At 35.4% G+C, this 23,016-nt stretch overlaps 1 protein-coding gene and 1 pseudogene across 5 annotated transcripts in view; both read left to right on the top strand.

Annotated features, from left to right (window-relative positions):
* RALY (RALY heterogeneous nuclear ribonucleoprotein) overlaps positions 1–23,016 on the top strand; it is a 286,663-nt gene that overhangs the window by 182,323 nt on the left and 81,324 nt on the right. The gene's annotated exons all lie outside the window — the stretch shown is intronic.
* LOC120299181 lies at positions 6,055–7,206 on the top strand (annotated as a pseudogene).

Here is a 23,016-nt window from a genome sequence, read left to right as displayed (position 1 = left end):
GTTGTCGCACAGTTAGCCAGATGTTTAGACTGGATTTGGCATTTTTGTCTATCTATCGAGTCCTTTCCAAGGACCTGGGGTAGGCAGATCTGGATGTTCGATGGTGTTACAGATATTGTCACAGAATGTAAGCTATTCCGAGTAAAGCCACCTTTTGCAATTGACTGATGGTGAATTTGTTAATGCCAATGGTGTTCCATTTGTTTGGAGATTGCTCCCAAGGCACCTATTACTATTGGTACTACTTTGCTTGCTTTTGCCACAGTCGTTCTATTTTTATTTGCAGGTCTTTGTATTTTGTTATCTTCTCCAGTTGCTGATGTTTTTATTATTATTATTAAGTAATAGTCACATCAGGAAGCACTATAGAGTGGGAGGAAGGGAGGTGCTTGAATGTCTCTCTTTCTTGCCTCTATACTGCCAACCCCCATTTCTGTGCCTCTTCATTTTTTTTAATTTGGTTAATATATATATACACATATATATACATATGTGTGTATGTATGTTAGAGCTCTTATAAGTTCCAATTTTTATTTCTATCTTTTCATTTCGGACAGACACATTATTGTCTAATCATAACAACAACAAAAGCTTGGATTTCTAAATTGTTTCTTATGAAGAAACAGTCATTTCCCACCAGGAAAGATTTAAGGGAAAAAAACACATTATCTGCCAAGCGTTGCTTGTTTCTTCATTGGATTAAAAACAATCAAAAGAAGGGACAGACTTTTCTTATAAAATGGGCAGAAGAGAGACTACATTTTAGCTTAAATCTCTACTTCTAAAATGGTCTTCTATCAAGCTAGTTTTTAAAAACAAAATGAAAGCTGAAAATATAGAAATAATAGACCCTTTCACTTCCTTACAGATTCATACTGTTCTTCATTGTCTTGTGTTATCCAGTTCATAAGATCTTCAAACCAACCCTCTACTCAAGCAGGAAACCCTATACTATTTCACACAAATGGTTGTCCAATCTCTTGTTAAAACTCTGCAGTGTTGGAACACCCACAACTTCTGGAGGCAAGTCTTTCCACTGATTAATTGTTCTCACTGTCACAAAATTTCTCCTTAGTTCTAGGTTGGATCTCTCCTTGCTTAGTTTCCATCTATTGTTTCTTGACTTACCTTCAGGTTCTTTAGAGAATTTGTTGACCCCCTCCTCTTTGTGGCAGCCCCTAAGATATTGGAACACTGCTATCGTGTCATCATTGGTATTTCTTTTCATTAAACTAGATGTACCCAATTCCTGCAACCATTCTTTATATGTTTTAGCCTCCAGTCCCCTAATCATCTTTGTTGCTCTTCTCTGCACTCTTTCTAGAGTTGCAATATTTTTTTTATATTGTAGTGACCAAAGCTGGATGCAATATTCCAAGTGTGGTCTTACCAAGTCATTATAAAGTGGTACTAACACTTCACTTGATCTTGATTCTTGATTACCATAATTACCATAATATAGTGCTAGACCAGGGGTGTCAAACTGCCGTCCCACAGGCCAGATGTGTCATCTGGAAGCCACGCTCATCCCATTGCTGGCAATGGCAAAACAGTCCCAATACATCTCGCGACGTCATGTGACATTGCGAGTTTGACATGTCTGTGCTAGACTATATCTAGCTTTTACATACAGAAATATAAAAGCATACTTGAAATAAACCAAGTTATTACTACATAACCAACATCCATACAATTAAAACTGATGTATCATTTGATAGGGCTGTATAAAGCTTCAGAGAAACTCTCTACTTCCTTCAAAGTTTAACAGAAACATCTTTTCTTTGTTTCAACAAGTGTTCAAGCACTTTTAATCAGAGCACTGAGACAGAAAATGTCACCTGCAGGGTGCCAATCATCTCACTGAAGCAGACTATGTTGCACTGATGATGAAAAACAGTACACTAGGGATGACTGTCTGTTTCACATTGGCCTCACATTCAATATATTGTCTGATCAATTCTGCCCTTACATAATTTCATAATAGCAATAGCACCTAAACATATATATTGCTCCATAGACCTTTACAGCATTCTCTGAGCAGTTTACAATGTTGCCCCCCAATAAACTGGCTCCTCATTTTACCAACTTCAGAAGGATGAAAGCTGAGTCAACCTCAAGCCCATCAGGATCATACTCCAGGCTGTGGGCAGAGTTAGCTTATAAAACTGCATTCTAACCATTGTTCTACCACAGCTTAACAATCCTTAATAATTGAAGCAATTCTAACAAATCACTGCAGACCACCAGCCTGATGATTGGACATTCGGTGCATCATGTATTGACACAGATTGATATGTGGGAAAGATTGACAAAGACATTCCACAAATAAATGAACAGCCTTCTTTTCTGATGTGGGAAACAAGGAAACTAAGGCATGACTTCTAAAATTGATTTTATACGGTTTTCCAAAAGAACCTCAGTCCCATCCCAATAAATCTAGAAAAGAGAAACACAAAATTGCAGTTATATGTGAGCTTACCAACTTAAAAAAATAAAGTACAATCTATATTCAGGAAAAATTGTCATGTGGAAATGAAAAGAATAAGTACAATTTATCATTGAAAAATCAAAAATAGAAGAACCTCTATCACTATGTAGTCTTTTCTTCTGGCATGCATAGTCTTATTTTTACTTTCAGAAACAGTATTTAGATAGAGATCTCATCTTTTCCCCACACTTAGTACTACTTTCCATTGCATGGATGTCAAGTATTTTAAATGAAAATCATTTGAGATCCAGAAGCCACTTATAGGAAGATTGAATTTAGTGAGGTGAACTTTAACCTCATAAAAACATAGCTATCTATCTTTGGACAACACAGAGACTGTGGTTTCAGAGATGAATTATGGATCAGCCTCCATTCTGTTAGTACCCTACAATTCTGCCCATATCTTCAAATGCTGGATGACCTGCTGAGGGACAAGAAGGCAAACTTTATGATCTTTTTTTTCTGCATCTGTCTTTCCATTGTCTTTTCCACTTTTTATTTTTTAATCTTGTTTTACTACTTCAAGATTTTTGTTTTTGTATATCTTGGTCACTTCAACTTAACAGATCCCATGGTTACTTTGAAAACATAAAAATAGCAAGCTTTGTATTTCAGATATTTGCCAAAGCAACATCAAGGGACATTTTAGTGCATTTCATTTTATTGCTGGATGTTTCTGCATAGATAATTTAATGAAGCACAGGAAATTAAAATTTTCAGGAATTCTCTCAGCTTTACATACAAAAATATATCCACGTGCATTCTTTTAGCAGTACCTGCTGCACACTAATAAAGATTTATCCTTCTTGAAGAAGAAAGACAGTTTTAAAAATAAAAAAGGTCTCATCCACACAGCTGCTTTGCTGGCTGTGGAATTCTGGGAGTTGAAGTCCTCATGCCTTAAAATTGTCAAGTTTGGGAAACACTGCTATAGAGCCATCCTGAGCAATGCTACATTGGCAGAAATTGGCAAATTCTACTTGTTGGAATTCAAAAATGACCAACCTGGGGTAAGCCACCACCAGTTGCCATACAGAATATGTGCCGAGGTATGCTTATAAGATGCAGGTGTTTTTGTCAGAGCAATTTTTCCCCCTCAAGGGACTGTCAATTTATTGGTGATCATGATGGAGTGAGGCTTTTAAGAGAATATTCTGCAAGTCAGAAATGAGTAACCAGAAGTTCCCCAAAAGCATAACTATGGAAAGGAAATTCACCACTGCACTGGCTACAGAAGAACAAGAGTCTTTCAATTACACTCATCAAACCAGGAACAAAGTAGCCAAATTAAGCCCTGAACTCTTTAGGGCAACCAATTGGTCAATGTGTTACTTTTTTTTTTAAGGAAGTGGCTGCAGAAGCTGGATTTCTGTTTTCCTTTGTAGCATACCCACCTTTGGAGACCAGGCCCTAAGCACAGGCACTGAACAGAAGGAGCAGTCCTACAGAAGACCTACTCAACCAATTATAGCCAAGCAGATCTTTATCCCTGTTTGCTATATTGGGTTGATCTTGGCTGAATGAGATATACAGGAAAGCACCACAAAAAGAGGTGAAATAACGAGACTGTAAAAAATTAAAGATCAAAGAAAAGCACACACATTTTGGTGTCTTGTACTTGGAGCTGGATTTTTCCTCTATGTCAGTGTTTCTCAACATCAGCAACTTTTAAGAATGTGACTTTTCATTCCCAGAATTCCAGCTCCACTCAGCAAACCTTGGGAGGGAGATGGAGATGGGAGAGGGGAGAGGGGATGGAGGGGGAGAAGAGAGGGAGAGAGAGAGAGGGAAGGAGAGAGAAAGAGAGAGAGAGAGAGAGAAAGTGACTGATGAACTGAATAGTTCCATGCTATCAAATCTAATGTTTTCCTCATATGTCAGGCTGCAGCACCCATTGTACCTGACCAACCCAACTAAGTGGATGGAGAAAAAAGCATTATAGTCATATCTGAAAATACCAAATGTTGGAAAGCTGATATGCCAGGTTATATTATAGTGTTCCTTGTGGACATACCAAAGCATGACATTGTTTGATATGCAAACAAGAGCAATCTTTAAAAAAATTGTACTGAACTATGGAACAGACTGAAATTTTAGTGAATGATTGCAGAAGCCAACACATTTTCTTTAGCCAGCAGTATATGTAGGCATTCTCCAAGAAAATGTCATTTCTTCTCAGCAGTGCTTTGTGAGTCATTGTTAGATCAATTTAATCTCTTCTCTCTGCCTGATGAGATGCTGTCAATTGTCATAGTGCAATTGCTGTTATTCATGTTTGCTGTTGTTCTCTCAACAAAAGTGCAGCTTCTAAACATTCCTGATCCTTTAATATGCAAATATCACCTGCTGTTAACTGAGTGATGGGTTTGTCTCTTGCTCTTGGTTGGAATCTTATTCCAATCAGCTGTGCATCATTATGATCTTTGTGGTTCAGGGTTATCACTAGGAACTTTATGTCCCTTAGTTTCTACTTTCCTGGAGTGCGTCTCAGTGCTTCCAGCCATTCTGGCTGGGAATTGGATTTTGTATTAAGCCAATTTTCACCTGAGGGAAATTCTGGTACAATGTTTATGACTTGCATATGAACCAAAAAGAGTTAATCTATTATATAGTTTAGATTGCCAAAATGGCTGTCAAGAGTTTTTAAGAAAAATAAAAGGCTTTAAGGGACTTAAAGTTGATGAAAGATGGCTGTTATTTAAAATATACCATTTATATTCTCCTACAATATTCTTAATGCATGTGATTGATCTCCACATCTCTGTGTGCATATATCAGATGCATTCATCAGCACTGCAGAAAAACTAATGTTCTGCCACCACAGCTGCGTACACATAAACCAACATGTACCATGAATACAGTGACGTACATTCCTTGTTGTGAAGGACACTCCTTTATTTCAAAAATCTGTCCTTTAAATGTATTTATTTTTCAAAAACTCAGTTTTGTCCTTTATTTTAGTCATTTAATGTTTACCATATAAAATAAATGGTACCGCTTAAGGTACAGACTTTCACATTCATGTAAAAAGAATAAAACCTGAATTATTTAACCCACCTTTATTATTTATATTGTATATTATTTATACAAATAACTCAAGGCAGCAAACATATCCAACACACCTTCCTCCTCCTATTTTCCATAGAACAGCAACCATGTAAGGCAGTGTTTCTCAACCGTGACAATTTTAAGGCATGTGGACTTCAACTCCCAGAATTCCACAGCCAGCAATTGCTGGCTGTGGAATTTTGGGAGTTGAAGTCCACATGCCTTAAAATTGTCAAAGTTGAGAAACACTGATGTAAGGTGAGTTGGGCTGAATGAGAGTGGTTGGCCCAAAGTCACCCAGCTGGCTTTCATGGTTACAGTGGGACTCAAGCTCCTGGTCTTCTGCTTTCTAGCCTGAAGCCTTAACCACTAGACCAAACTGGTTCTCTTTTTAAAATAAATTTATATACACTGTTTGATTTTAGATATTTTTATTAAAATATGTGCTTTTGTAAAGTTTTCCTTGGTTTTGCTTGATGAGCAAAGTCGGAATTGGAACACACTGTCACTCTGTTTTGATGTCATGTCTTTGTGCATTGACATCACAAGGAAAACTTGGAAACTGTTACAGCCACAAAAGGCAGGATGTAACAATGTCAACAGGTACCAAAATGATGGGAGGTGAGAGGCAGTGACACCATGCAGACATACAAAACCAAGATGAAAAAAAAAATTAAAGAACTAAAAAATGTGCAGGCAAAGCAGATATTCATGATTGTGTTCACCAGCAAGTAGAAAGTTGTTATTAGTTCAAGATGCCTGAAGACCTCTATTATCTCTGGAAATTCTGTGAGAAATTGGAACCTGACACACCATTTGTTGTCCTCAAATCAGGCGCTGGACTTCAGCTACTGGATCATATAATATTCCTTGTGGAAAACGCAAAAACTACAATAAATCAAAAGGCACAAATTTCAACCTTCAGTGGAGATTATTTTTATGATCCTCCCGTATTCCAGAGAATTATTATTGAAGGCAGCAAAACACAGTATCATAAGTGATATTTCAGGGACATACCAGATCAACTGCCGGTATCAATTGGTGAAACTGAAACCCAGAAAGGCTGTATAATTTATCAAGCTGATGACAATATATGTGCTTTTTTTATCTTAAAAAGCTTAAAGAACTGGCTAATAAAAAGAGAAGTGGCTTATTAAGACATACAAGCTTGAAGGTGAAAGAGCAAGATAAAAAAGTAATAACAAAGACATTTTATGGAGCTGGTCTAGTTGTCCTCATAAATAAGAATAATGTTGGATAATACAGAGATCGTCAGAAAACAAATGCAAGTCTCAAAAGAAGTTGTAAAACCAAAAGGAGAATGGGATGATAGAGGGTGGCATGGGTTATGAAGGGTCAGACAGAACTTAGTAACTGTATAACAAAAAAAAAAAAAACATTGTAGATGCTCTCAATGATGATCAGAGATTGAAAGTCTTTGCTCCTATTCAAGAAATGTTAACTTTCATTAAGTTTTCCAATGAGGAGTGTGATTATGATATGGAATATGAACTGGCATAGACCTCTTTTGCCAAGAGTCATGTTATTTTGACAAGATCAATCTATTGTCTCTTGCTGATAGCCCACTGAAAAGAAATCTGTTTGTAGAGATAATTGAAGCTCACTTAGCTAATAGCAGAAAATATAAGGCAGATCTACTTGCAGCATGAGCACTAAAATACTATTGTTATTTGTAAATTATAAATATGTTTTTGTACTGAAGTGTTATTACTGTATGATAAATAAACATTTTTTCCCATCAAGAGTTATCTTAGCTGTAGAATCCCAACTACATCAGTCATTAATAATTTTTTACTTCTGGTATAACTTTCAGTGTAGCTTCATAAAATAATGTTTTTAAGCTGTTTTTTTTTTTACATCTTTCTTAGGATTGTATTGGGATTATGAAGACTGTTTCAAAATATAGTCTTTGTGTTGTCATTGATAATTCAGAAATATATACATACAGATATGTTCTAAGTGCTGGGAGAGAGAAAATGTCATTAATGAAGAACAATAAAGTGCATGTGTTTTATTCAGAACACATGTACTCCCTGGGATACTTCCTTAAAAGTTGTGCAGTGTTGTTTACATTTTTTTAATATGACTGTGTTTGACAAGTTTATTGTTTCTTTTTTTTTTCTTTTTGCTGTATACTGCCCAGAATCATTTCTTGTGAGATGGGGGAGTATATAAATTTTATAAAATAAATAAATAATTTTTTTCTTTGTAAAGTTATACCAGTAGCAATAGCAATAGCACTTAGATTTATATACCATTCCACAGTGCTTTAAAGCCTTCTCTAAGCAGTTTACAGAGGCAGCATATTGCCCCCAACAATCTGGGTTCTCATTTTACCCACCTTGGAAGGGTGTAAGGCTGACTCAAGCTTGAGCCGGTCAGGATCAAATTCCTGGCTATGGGCAGAGTTAGCCTCTATTACTGTGTTCTAACCACTGCGCCACCATAGCTACTTATTCATATAAACAATTAAAAAATATTGTTATGAATCCCTTTCAGATTTGCCCTTTTCAGAGGTGTCCTTTATTTTTCTCAAGAAAATATAGTCACCGTAACTATGTACCAGATACTTTCTATGAGGATTACATTAAAATCTCTCTATCCCTCTCTATCTCTATTATTGCATTTGCATTCCACCTTCCCCTAATAAAATAACCTCTTCTATGCCGCCACCATCTAGATGATCCCAGATAAAATCCTCATGTGTGAAAGGCAGCTGATGGAACTATTTGATACATATAAATTTGCATATTGCCTTCACCAAAAATAGGGATTAGAATTAATGTGTTAAACATTTGAAAAACAGGCTACTGGATTTCTGCCTTAAATTCTTCAGCCAAAGGACCAAAGTTTTCCAAAACCACTGGTCACCTTGTTGCAGTCCCTGCATGCACCTACACAACAGGGTTTGTTCTAACCATGAATTATTTGAAGAGGCATGACAGTTGGAAAAATATTGTTCTGTGGTTTATGGTTAGCTTCATAGAATATCATAAGTAAAAATCAATAAACCATTTTATTCCTCAGTTCAATGTGTACATAAAATTAGAAAGTGCAATTCTAAGGCCAGATAATATGTTTTTGAATATCTTCTCTAAGCTATTTAGAGAAATAGCAAATAAGATTTCTATTTCTTCCTGCTGGATCAAAATGCATATTGCACGCCATCAACAAGATAGGGAGACAGAAAGCAACCCCAAATACATTGCTAAATATATCACTAAGTACAAGGGCAATTCGGAAATAAATCTCCACTTGGTTATCAATGACAGACACTCACAGATACAAAACTTTTATTATACACATTAGAAAACTACAACATTACATTACTTTTCGACATAATCGCCATTCAAATTGAGGCAGTTGTCATAATGTTTTACAAGGTTTGAAATTCCTTGGTAGTAGTTGCTCGGTACCAAATCTGGGCTATGGGGGGGGGGTATGATAAAAATTAAATATCCCAAAGGGAGACTTCTGGTTTTGTGTCGTAGAGCACAGCTGAGGGATTGGGGAACTCTGTACTCTCTAAAGTCACCCTGGAGAGGCAACGAAGAAAGAGGGGCACCCCGATGATTGCAGAATGATGGCAATCATTCCACTCGATCTGGGGGAAGCCCTGTAAGTGTAACCCATCAGGAGAAAGACTGACCACACCTCAGTGACCAGCGCAAGCTACTTGCAGCTGAAGTCCAAATGCACTAACCATAACAATGGTGAACAACGTGCTTGAAATTGGATGAGGAATTAGATTTTCTCTCTTCTATTTTGTATCTGATTTTCTGGAAAAAATTTCAAGAAGCAAAAATCCTTCCAAAGTGAGAAGGCAGGGGACTACACCTCCAGCCTCCCATAGACAGAAGCAGCGAATTAAACTCTTATGGGGAACAAAAATATATTGAAATGAGGTTAAAAATACTATAGTCTGGATAAATTTGAAAAATAAGAAAACTGTTAAAATTCCATACCTGAAAAAGTATTGATGTAATAATAATAATAACAACAACAACAACAACTCTTTACTTTAAAAGCAGGAAAATGAACAGCTACTGTCACCTAGTGCAAGATTAGAGAAAACTATAGCTTCATTGATTTAGAATTTGGCAAGACACCCAGAAATAGCAAAAAACAGCTGGGAACAAAGCATTGGGCTATCTACTACAGAGTAAAATTACATATGTTTAGAAATCCTTCTGGGATTATAAGCATACTGAGCTGTATTTTTAAGTTTAAGAACTGTTTGCAGAGAAAGAAAAATCTTGGCCTTTGGTTAATCTTCTAAAGGGGAAATTACTGGAAAGCTTTCAGGTGGTTAAACACTTTGGACTGAAATCTTGGCTAACTGATAATTATAAGACCCCCGAAAAGAACTGTTACAAAATATTGTTTTCAGTGATGCATTGATAATTGGAAACATATTGGATTACAAAAACCATATATAAAAATAAGAACTGCACAAGATTTGGTTGTTTGGATTTTAAAATGGGCTGGTTTGATAAAGCTAATTAAAGAGACTATGGTACCGGTGAAAAACTACTTAGAGGAGGGAGACAAAATGGATGTTGTATATTTATCTAAAAGTGACAGAAAACCACATCTAACATCTCCTGCTGAAGACCCCAGCATGGAACATCAGAGATCTGCATGATCAATGATTCAAGACAAAGCAAATACAGGAGAAAATATATGCAATGCTGTGACAGATTCAAACGTCAATTGTCTTAAATCATGACGAGATTAAAAATAACTGATAACATAAATGAACATATCTCTATCCTAAACTCACAATTAAACAATGTTCAAAAAATGACGATAAAGAATGAACAAATAAATCAGACAATACAAATCAGAGGAAAATGACTTAAATATGGAAGTTATAAATAAAGAGAACTACAACTTAATACAAACAAAAGAAAATCTGCAAAATTTTACTACAACAAAGAAAATTAAAAAGATGTTTTACCTTCTAGGACTTCAAAACAAACTTGAGGACAAAAAAGAAAATTTAATAAAATGGATTAAAGAGCTATTTGGAGAATCATTAAAGTGTGGGAGACAAAAAACGAATATTCTGCTTAATTTGTCTCTTTTATCCAACAATATCTACAAAAATACAACCTGGCAAGCTAAACCTACTGATTTGGAAAGCGACCTGGCAAAAGAAGAAGATTAGAATTAGATTTAAGAGATGTGGTTCAACTTACCAGATGGAATACTATATGACTAAACACTTGTTTGAATACAGTTAAAAAATATAAAGTTTGGATATAAAGAGGCCCTATAGTAAGATTGCTGGATGGTGTATTATATGGTTAAATACTTGTTTGAACATGGTTAAAAGAATAAACAAAGCTTGGACGTAAAGGGGCCTATAGTAAGAGGGATAAGATATATAAGTAGTATGATATGCTCCAACACTGGAAGTTTTTAAGAAGAGACTGGACATCCATTTGTCTGAAATGGTATAGGGTTTCCTGCCTGAGCAGGGGGTTGGACTAGATGACCTCCAAGGTCCCTTCCAACTTTACTATTATCAATAAGAATAATACTTTTATAATATACAAAATGTAAAAATATTGAGCCGGTGTATTTTAATGAAAAGTTTGGATATTCAAAGGTAATGAATTTTGAGAAAATTATGACTGATAAAAGTGGTTTTGATACTGAGGGGAAATTAAGCTTAAATAAGTATCTTGAAAATGGACATATAATGACTTAATAAGATAACTTCTATAAATACAATTGAAACATAAGCTGATTAGAAAAGATGTTATATGTTGATGTTATTGTTATATGTACAAATACTAGAAAAATGTTTTTACCCAACTCTGTATATATTGAAAGTACCGTATATGCCGGCGTACAAGGCGACCCGGCGTATAAGACGACCCCCGTCTTTATCGCCAAGCCGCATTCCTAGAACGTCGTCTTATGTGCCGGAAACTACCAGTATTTCCGGCGTATAAGACGACTCGGCGTATAAGACGACCCCCGTCTTTGGTGCCGATTTCAGCGCTCGCGGAAGTCGCCTTATACACCGGCATATACGGTATTAAGAATTATATTTGTTTAATATAGACAAAAGGAGAATATTACTGGAAGAAGAGAGGATCAAGGAAATATATTATCAACTCACATATTGATCAATGATAGAAATTAATTATTATTGATTGCTTTTAAATATATGAACCCAGACAACACATTGTTCACTAAGCACTAAAGATTGTTATTGTAAAAAATTAATAAAATATGTTTTTAAAAAACCATCTCAACAGAACTGCTTCAAAAGTTCCTGGGTGCATCTTGCTGTGTGTGGGCAAGCATCATCCTGAACCAACACCACACCGGAAGTGGTGTCATAGAAAATCCTGCCAAATGTGAAGATGCCAAAGGAGTACTGCTAGTGAAGTTCATGGAGTGTGGTTCGACCATCAATTCAGAAGTCAACTGTGAAAGATTACGAAGCCATCCATAACAAGTGTTGGGACATGCTGACTTCCACTGTGGTGTTGGTTCACGATAATGCTTGCCCACACAGTGCTAGACACACCCAAGAACTTTAGAAGCAGTTCTATTGGGATGTTTTTGACCACCCCTCCATAGCCCAGATTTGGCGCTGAGCGACTACTATTAAGGAATTTCAAACCTTGTAAAATGGTATGACAAGTGCCTCAATTTGAATGGTGATTATGTCAAAAAGTAATGTAATGTAGTTTTCTAATGTGTATAATAAAAGTTCTGTATCTGCGAGTGCCTGTCATTGATAACCAAGTGGAGATTTATTTCCAAATTACCCTCGTATATGCACTGTTAGGGACAGTAATTCTTGTCAATGTCATGATTTGTTTTGCCAGTGATTTGGGGGGGAGAAATTAAAATAAAGACTAACATTCATTTTTAGTTTAGTAAGCAAAGAAAATAATATTTTGATGCTTTTTGCTGAATTTTTCTGTTGTAAAATTTTATACATACAGACATACATGCACACACACACACACACATACACATCAAGTTGAGATGTGTTTGAAATAACACCCACACCAATTTACATCGCACAAAAAGGTATTTAAAGGCCAGTGCTCTGACAGATGAGCACAATTCGAAGTGCACTGAAGATGTCCCCTTGAATGGAGACGAAACGTTTGCAGCCAAATCGCCATGCTCAGAGATCAAACCAACACCCCACACATTAAGTTGTTACAGCTTACACACTTTGTCTACATAAATCCCCTACTTGAGTTGGAGACTTTGGTAGCCATACGGGTTTCAGAAAAAATCAAGATGGCAGCCACCATCACACAAAACCCTGGATCTTTTTTATTTGCATCACATGCACAAAAAAATAAAAAGTCACAGTGCTTAGTTTGCAGGCTCAAGGCCCCTGATTGAATGTGCAAACAAAACATACTTTGCAGGATAAATTTACTCTGTGGGCCCAAATAACAGAATGTCATAGGGATTTGTCACACCGTTATAACTTACTGTAGCACTTGGAAATGGCAACAGGTACTTACTTAATCAAGTTGTCCATTTTTGAAGAGCATTTTTAATGTTTTGGGCACTACAAAGGTTAAAACATGTCTTGCTACCCATTCCAACAGCATAGTCATATCAGAAGGGAAAGCTTTATTGGCATCATCTGCAACAATCACGTTCCTCCTCTCAAGAAATGTTCTATTCACAGCTATTCTATCTAATCTCCGACACTGGTCAAGAACATACATCACATTAAGCCATATTTTTTCTTATAAATAATAATGGGGATAGTGGACAACCTTGTCTTGTGTCTTTTTAATGTTAAAATTGTCTGTAAAATCTCCATTTACGATTATTTTAGTTATTTGTCTATGATAGATTGTTTTAATTGTATTTATAATTTTTTCTCCAAAATCTATTTCATTTAGTTGTTGAATCATGAATTGCCAGTTTACGTTATCAAAAGCCTTCTGTTCATTTAGGAATATTAGCGCCATCTGCTTCCCTGGATCCATTTCATAGTATTCCAAGGTGTCTAAAATCATTCTTAAATGGGTTTTTTTTTTTTGTCTCTTAGTAAAAATCCATTTTGGTCGGTGTGTATAAATTCAATCAAAAATCTCTTTAATCTTTCTGCTATTATTGAAGCAAAAATTTTATAATCCACATTTAATAGAGATATTGGTCTATAATTTTTTATCTGTGTCAAGTCTGAGTCTTCTTTGGGTATTGAAGTAATATTGGCTTCTGTCCAAGTATTTGGTATTTTAGCCTCTAAAAGTACATAGTTCTTTCATTAATGGGCTTAATGTATCTTGTAGGCATTTATAAAACTCTGCAGGTAGTCCATCTGGACCAGGGGTCTTATCATTTTTTTTGTCTTTTTATGGCCTCCGTTACCTTTTCTCATTTAGCATATTTTGGATATTCTCTGAGATTTTTGATAAGTATTGCTATATTTTTTCTTGCGAAATTTCTTCTATCATAAAGTGTCTCATAAAAGACTTTGATTATTTTTTTAATTATATCATTTTGGAATTGTAAATTGCCTTTTGAATCTTGCAGTTTGTTTATTAATTTTTCTCTCTTTCTTTTTTCAATTTGTATGCTAGCCACCTATCGGGTTTATTAGTGTTTTTAAACAAGTTTTGTTTTGTCCTTTTAATTTGTTGTGCCATTTTTTCAGCCTCTGCTAGGTTTGTGTTTTATTATTTCCATTTGCTTTTTAAGAGTTTTATTTTATGGATCTCTTTGTAGTTCCAATTTTTTTCTTATCTATGATTAGTATATGTAAACCAGATCATGAGATCTATATCTTTCTTCAGATCTGACCAGGTTTCATTCAGGAAGCTATTAAGCCATTTTCACAGATGTTGGCAAGGTAGGTCACTTGATAAGGATTCAGTTTTGTTTTAAATCACTCTCACTTAGCAAATAATTAGCACTTCTGGCACATTTGTTCATTAACTAAAATCTCATCAATACATTGCTGAGAAAAGCAATGGGGTGGGTATGAGTGTAAGATGCAGAGAGAAGATAGCATTCTGTTTGCCTATTAGGACATGACTGATAAAGAATTACACAGTAATTCAAGAGAAATTAGTCACACCATCTATTCATGGAAGTCCTAGGTTTTTAACAAGCTGGATCCAAAACATCCAGGAAAAGAGTTCTTTTTAAAATGAAACAAATGCTTGTAGAATCATCTGCTGACCATTGTATAATCATGCACACTAGTGGGACTGTTTAAGACATTCTAGCTTAATTGCTCTTTATTTTGTCAATTTTTCTTCTGAGGTTCTCTTTCCTCTAAAGGATCCTCACCAGCAGCCTAGCATAAGCTTAATGTTAGCCATAAAATTCTAAGGATGCAAAGACTGCCAAGAGGGGCTTTATCTGATTCAACTGACCTTTAAAATTTATTTTGCAGCTGTCAAAAAACATGTTAGCCGACATATGATATTCCCAGTGATTAGGAAAGGAAACTATAGAAAAATTTACTAGTTACATTTATCTACAGAACATGAGATGCATGCTCTCCTTCGCTCATTTTGTTTAACAAAGGGGGGGGGGGAATGAAAAGAATTTTAATAAGGAACTCAAAAGACAGTATCAAGAAGCTATAAAAGATTCATATGAACTCTATTATTAAACATGAGAGTTCATTTAGAGCCCTTAATAAGCCTCAGCTAGAGATGCAAAATCTGAATTCAGCCGGGTGAGAGTCAACATTTTGGATAATTCACACACACCTATGATAGCAGCTCTTCTGCATTGTTATGGAGAAGCTTAGATTTAGTGGACCTCCTTACTGTTGCTTTGTGGTTTTATTGATATCACACTAGGATTCTATCCTGTTCTGTAAAGATTTTAAAGGGTTTGAAGGGAGTCAGGAATGAGACCAACTTGGATGGTATTGAGAAGGTGTAAGTACTGTAATATCTAATTGGCTCAATTGGTCTTTCATTCATTAAATTAAAAATGTAGCATCCATAAGTGTATTGATAGATGCAAATATCTGACTGATTTCCCAATCCCTACAGAGTTATGTTTCTTTTGCAGGCATCATTACGTTGATCTAGTGTTTTGCTAGGGAACATAGGCAAGTCCTGAAGCATCCCAAACTAAGATTGATCAGGTAGCTAAAATACCCCAAGGCACATCTTTTAATGAGAGTTGTTCCTTATGCCACAAGGAAATTATGTTTCAGATTCATACAATTTGCAATGCACATTTAATATTAAAATTATTAAGGTAAACATTTTTTACTTTCATAATAACTTTAATTCAAAATGATTAAGTAAATCATTTTTACTTTTGGTTAACAATGATGTCATTTACATAACTCAAAATTGTTTTCTCATCTCCTGTTCCAGGTGTCATCTCTCTGAATCATGCTAGTCTTATAATAAATCACTTTATTAGATTCCTGTGAAAAATAATCAGATGTTCTGAAATTGCCTTTAGCTTTTATATGCCCCACTTTCTGGCCTGTAGTCTTCCTGAAGCAGAGGTAAATGTCCTTCTCATATTATCTTGTTCTATTATACATCTTGTATTAGTTATTTGATCTCATATCCCTTTGCCTTTTCCAAAGGCTGTCTATTTGGCTTTTTTCCCATATATGGTTCTATTCTTCTTTAAAAGTGTTTAAGCAAAACACTGATTATGTGAGGAGCTGCATAAGTTCAATATAAGTATACACTCTCATCTTTTCTAATTTCTATGCTACACAGGTTTGACCCAAACCTGTTACTGATATAATTACTTCTGCAACTTTACACAATTCAGTGGGCATTTCATCTGTACCAGAAGCTTGTGAATTTTACAGTAGGTCTATAGCCTATAATATCTGATTTTCTAAAGAAAATTGACTCCTGAATGTGTTCTTTCTCTACAAAGTTTTCATTCACTCCACAATTCAATTTGTAAAATATTTTAGAAAGTCTTTCCATCTTCTTTTGAACCTAGTGTTAAATCCTTTATTTCCTATGTAGTTTTTACATGTGTTTGAATTGTATTTCTGAGTTTGAATATTTAAAGTTTCTTTTTCATACCTCTGATTCAAGAATGTAACTCTAACCATCCAAGATAACTATCATACCTTCTGTTCATGTATTTTTCTAGCATATTCTCCAATCTACTTTAGCATTTGAACCACTTATCCCTACCACAATTTTGGCTTTTCAGCTTAAATTTTCTGCCTTCCAAGTCACTGTGATGAGAGAAAATAATGAGGATAGGATAGGATAGGATAGGATAGGATCTGGAAGGGACCATAGAGGTCTTCTAGTCCAGCCCCCTGATCAAGTAGGAGAACCTAAACCATTTTAGACAAATGACTGTCTAGTCTCTTTTTTAAAACCTCCAGTGATGGAGCACCCACGATTTCTGAAAGCAAGCTGTTCCATTGGTTAATTGTCCTCATTATTAGGAAGTTTCTCCTTAATTGCAGGTTGCTTCTCTCTTTGATCAGTTTCCAACCATTGTTTCTTGTCCTGACCTATGGTGTTTTGGAGAATAGTTTGATGCCCTCTTCTTTGCCCTCAAATACTGGAATACTGCTATCATGTTACCCCTGTTTCTTATTTTCTTCAGACTAGCCAAACCCAAGTCCTGCAGCCGTTCTTCATATGTTTTAGTCTCCAGGCATTTGATCATTTTAGTTGCTCTTCTCTGAACTTTTTCCAAAGTCTCAACATCTTTTTTGTAGTATGGTGACCAAAATTGGATGCAGTATTCCAGGTGTGGTCTTATTAGGATTTTATAAAGTGGTACTAGTACTTCGCATGATCTTGATTCTATGCCTGTTTATACAACCCAGGATTGTATTAGGTTTGTTTTTTGGGTTTTTTTGCTGCTGCTGCACACTTCTGGCTCCTAGTCAAGTGAACATCCACTAGGACTCCAAGGTCCCTCTCACAGTTACTGTTTTTAAGCCAGTTCTCACCTAATCTGTGCTTATACCTTTGGTTTTTTCTGCCCAGGTGTAAAACCTTGCTTTTCTCCACATTAAAATTCATTTTGTTGGATAGGGCCCATTGTTCAACTTTGTCAAGATCTTTTTGGATCCTGAGCTTGTCTTCTGGGGTGTTGGCTATTCCTGCCAGTTTAGTGCAAATTTGATAAGTTCCCCTTCTATTCCCTCATCTAAGTCATTTATGAAGATATTGAAGAGTACTGGGCCTAAGACAGAGCCTTGTGGTAGCCTTGTGGTGATGTTGTCTATCTCATCTTTTTCTAGCTTACTAAGCAACAGGTTGTGGTCTACTTTGTCAAATGCCTTACTGAAAACTATACTATGTCCACAGCATTCCGCTGGTCTATTAATTGAGGACAGACAAATCAAACACTGTTTTCACCCTCCACCACCACCTCTCTTTTGCACCTTGAATTATTTATATATACACATACACAGAGGAGGGGGATTTAGAATCCTAGAACTAACTTATGAATAAACATGGATGGGATTGCATAGTAAATTGCTACTTTCCCCATAATAAAGCCTTGGCAGTTCTTCAATTATGTCAACTCTTTCTTTCTAATCTCCTGGTCTGCTGACAACGGTTACTTAATCAACAGTCTAAAATCGTGTTCCACCTCAGGATGCAAAACAAACAAATGAAGAATCTTTTTTTTAATTGAAATTTTTATAAACTTTTTACAATAAAATAACTCCGCCCCTCCCTCCCCCCATAACCCTCCCCCCTCCTTCCCAGAGCTGAATACAGGGTTAAAAAAAAACAAGAAAAAACAAACAAATTAAATAAACATCAATCAAAGATTAAAAATGCTTTGACTCCAATACATTAAAAACAACAAATCTAACCATAACTACTTTAAACTATAAATTATTCAAAGGCTAAATAATACTTTCTAATCCCATATTTATTCTGTACAAAATTTACCCATCTTTTCCACACAGAATTATATCTCTCTTGTGAATGGTCTTTCAGATAAGCCGAAATTTTAGCCATTTCTGATAGATAAGAAACTTTAAGAAACCATTCCTCTAAAGTAGGCAAGGAATCTTTCTTCCAATATTGCCCAATCAATAACCTTGCCGCCGTAATAAAATTCAACATTAAGATAATCTCTTTACCATCACAATCTTCAATAATACCTAACAAAAATAATTGTGGTGTAAATTTTATCCTTCTATTAAAAATTTTCTGAATGTTCCACCAAATCTTAATCCAAAAAGCCTTTATATTTCTACATGACCACCAAATATGATAGTACGTTGCATCCAAACAACCACATCTCCAACATTTGGGCTGTGGATTCGGTTACATACGAGACATCTTTTGTGGATCAAGGTGCCACCTATAAAACATTTTATAAAAATTTTCTCGTAAAGAAAACGCTCCTCTCTTCTATTCTTTATTTTTTCTCTTTTATTCTGTTTCTGTTATTCTCCAATAAACCTTTGTTTTGTTAACCAGACTTGTCTTCGTATTGTGAGTATCAAAATTTGGGGTTTTTACATCTCACAATCTTGGTGGAGAATGCGGGCATTAAGAGCTTCTAGGGGACACTGTTCTCAGTAAAATCAGGAGCGCGCCTGTTGATTTCAACTGCCTGAAATTATCTGAGATCTAGTTTCCCTTTGCAGGCTCCGAGCCAAACTAAATTGACAACTCTGGTTTACAAAAATCAAAGGACAGGAAATAGGAAGAAAGTCAACAACTGAAGCCCAGACCAGGTAACCCAGTGCACTGGCCCAGAAAGGCATTCTTGCCCAAACTCCTTGGACTTTGTAGTACACCAATACAAAGCAGGACAGTGGGTGTTGATAAAAGCCTGGAGAGAGGAAAAACTAACTCCAACCTGGGAAGGACTTTACATCGTCTTGTTAACCACTAAGACAGCTATCCGGACAGCTGAAAAAGGTTGGACCATTACTCCAGAGTAAAAGGGCCCATGCCAGCCCCAGAGGAGTGGAAGGTGGAATCTCACCAAGGAGATCCACTGAAGCTAAAGTTCCGAAGGACTTCATGGACTAATAGTCAATCTTCCTGACAGAAAGGGGGGGTAATAAAGGAAAAAGGACTAAACTTTATATTTCTTTTTCTATCTAGAACCAAAGGAAAACCAAGACCTCCCGCATGTGCTGATTTTGTGGGTATCTTTGTGGGTGTTGTTGCTGCTCTCACTGTATTAATTGTGTTCAGTGCACAGGGTGTGAGATAGAGTGTGATATTAAGTCTTAGAAGATGTATTGGAACATTACAAGATGGTATGTCTGGGGGGGCGGTGTTTCTTTTTTTTTTTATTAAAAAGTTTTATAAATTTTACAGAAAATAAAAGACAATACAAAAACAAAAAACAACATATACAAATAAAAACAAACATTACCCAACAAAACCCCCCTTCCCCCACCCCTACCCAACCCCCCCCTTCCCCCCCCCAGGGTCTCCCAGAGCAGAATATAGGCTTAATTAAAAAAAATTAAAAAAAATTATATTTATAAAAAAAAGAATATAAAATAGAAAATATATATATATAAAGTTAAAAATTATGAAAAAACTATATAATATTTTTATATCAAATTTAAATTGTATGAATTTTATCCATTTATCCCAAACAGCAAGAAATTTCTCTTGCGTTTGACCCTTTAAGAAAGCCGAAATCTTTGCCATTTCCGCCAAATGAGACACTTTAAGAAACCATTCCTGCAATGTAGGCAAAGATTCCTTCTTCCAATATTGTCCTACTAACAGCCTCGCAGCTGTAATCAAATTTAACATCAATATAACCTCCTTTGTATCACAATCAATAACTATACCTAACAAAAATAATTGTGGAGTAAATTTTACCCTCCTTTTAAAAATTCTCTGGATATTCCACCATATCTTAATCCAGAATGCTTTTATCTCTCTGCACGACCACCAAATATGATAATAAGTAGCGTCCATACAACCACATCTCCAACATTTAGGTTGTAAGTCAGGGTACATAAAAGACATTTTTTGTGGATCAAGGTGCCATCTATAAAACATTTTATAAAAATTCTCCCTTAAGTTCTGTGCTTGTGTAAATTTGACATTTCTCACCCAAATAGTTTCCCAGGTGTCCAATGGAACTGGCTCACCAAAATTCTGCGCCCATCTAATCATACAATCTTTAATTAGTTCCGTTTCTGAATCCAATTCAACTAAAACCCCATAAATCCTCTTAATGTGGGTTTGTCTTTGATCCTTCACTTGCTTAATAAGATTTTCATCTTCTCTGAGAAAACCCACCTTACAGTCCATCTTCCATCTGTCTAATAATTGCCTATATTGGAACCAAGAATAAATAATATTTTCTTGTGCTAACTCTTCCCGTGATTTTAACTGCCAGTTTTGTCCATCCCATTTAAGTAACTGTCTATAGGACACCATATCCATTTTAACCCCTCTTTTTATTCCTTCTATTGCATGCCAAGGTATAGCCCATAATGGTACTTTGAAATCACTTTTATAATATTTTCTCCAAACCCTAAGTAAAGAAATTCTTAAGATATGAGATTTAAAAGCCCAATCCATTTTTTTATTAAATATTAAATAGGCATGCCACCCAAAAAGTAAATTCCATCCCTCTAAGTGAAGTATATCAGAATTTGTCAAATTTACCCAGTCACTAACTAATGTTAAAACCACCGCATCATAATATAATTTCAAATTCGGCACCTTGAGTCCTCCCCTCTCACGGAAATCTTGCATAATTTTAAACTTAACCCTTGGCTTTTTCCCTGCCCAAATAAATTTATTAAGGCCTTTCTGCCACTCAGTTAAATTGATCTCATTCTTCAAAATCGGTATCATTTGGAACAAAAAGAGAAACTTGGGTAGAATATTCATTTTTATCACTGCAATTCTTCCCATGAGGGATAATTGCAACTTTTCCCAATTCTTCAAGTCTCTCTGTACCCTAACCCACAACCTTTCATAATTATTTTTAAATAATTTTGCATTAGAAACAGATAGCATCACCCCCAAATATTTTACCTTATTAACAATTTCAAAACCCGTCAAATTAACCAAAGTCTGCTTCTCCCGACTAGTCATATTTTTAGGTAAAATTTTAGTCTTATTAACATTAATCTTAAAACCCGAAACCAAACCATAATTATGAATCAACTGTAATAATTTTACTACAGAATAAGTAGGTTGCGACAAAGTGATAACCAAGTCATCCGCAAAAGCTCTTAACTTATACTCTTTTTTATTAACTTCTATTCCTTTAATTTCCTGCGACTCTCGAATTTTGATCAACAGTATTTCCAGTGTTAAGACAAACAGCAACGGTGATAATGGGCAACCCTGTCTAGTACCTTTCTCTATTGTAAAAACCTCTGACAAGCCTCCATTAACGATAAGTTGTGCCGTTTGTTTTTGATATATTACCATAAGAGCTTGCAATATCTTTTCACCAAAATTCATCTCTTCCATTACTCTTAACATAAAATGCCAATTCAATTGATCAAAGGCTTTTTCAGCATCTAAAAATATCAGCCCTGCAGGAACTTGGTTATTTTTATCTAAATATTCTAATAAATTAATAATTTGTCTGACATTATTTTTCATGTACCTTCCAGTTATGAACCCAGATTGATCTTTATGCACAAGGTGGTGCACCACCCTCATAAGCCTATTTACTAAGATTTTTACAAATATCTTATAATCCACATTTAAAAGAGATATAGGCCTATAATTCTTTGGTAAAGTAAGATCTTGATCTTCCTTTGGAATCAATGATATAAAAGCAGTACGCCATGAGGGAGGAATCTCTTGACCCTGTAAAATGCCATTGAAAAGATCACCTAATGGTTGAATCATCTCCTCCAATAAAGCTTTATAATAAACAGCTGTTAACCCATCCGTACCCGGTGCTTTCCCTGGTTTCAATTGTTGAATTGCTAGCGAAATTTCCTCCTTAGTAATTAAACCATTAACTTCATGTTTCTGATCCTCTGTCAATTTAGGGAAACTAACCTCGCTTAGATATTTATTTATCTCTAAAATTTGCACATTAGTAGATTTATATAATTTTTGATAATAATCCAAAAAAGATTTCTTAATCAGTTCCTTCTGAGAAACTAATTTACCCTTATAATTTATTTTATCTATTGTTCTCTGTCTCTGTTTCTTTCTCAATTGATAAGCCAGCCATCTCCCTGGCTTGTTAGCATTACAGAATGTATTTTGTTTCATAAACAATAAATTGGTTGCAGCTTGATTTGCTAACAACTGCTAACAATCTGTTTCTTATTATACTCTTAAAACCTGTCCAACCATTAGAGTCATTTAAGCAATGTGTAAAAATGACAAAGGGAGAAGGAAAAAAATATACACTGACTCCAAGTATGTTTATGGAGTCTTGAATACTGGTGTAAGAAGAAAAGAAAAGTTATGCTAGAGTGGCAGAAGGGAAGGAAGGAATGGTTAATAAAAGAAAGAAACAGGAAAGTTGTTTTAAGTTTGTTTGCACAGACTTGTGAA

This window comes from Crotalus tigris, unplaced genomic scaffold (genome assembly GCF_016545835.1).
Source record: "Crotalus tigris isolate CLP2741 ecotype Arizona unplaced genomic scaffold, ASM1654583v1 scf7180000024281.4978605, whole genome shotgun sequence".
Taxonomy (NCBI): domain Eukaryota; kingdom Metazoa; phylum Chordata; class Lepidosauria; order Squamata; family Viperidae; genus Crotalus; species Crotalus tigris.
The sequence above is the reverse complement of the archived record's forward strand: the minus strand, read 5'-3'. Positions and strand labels throughout refer to the sequence as shown.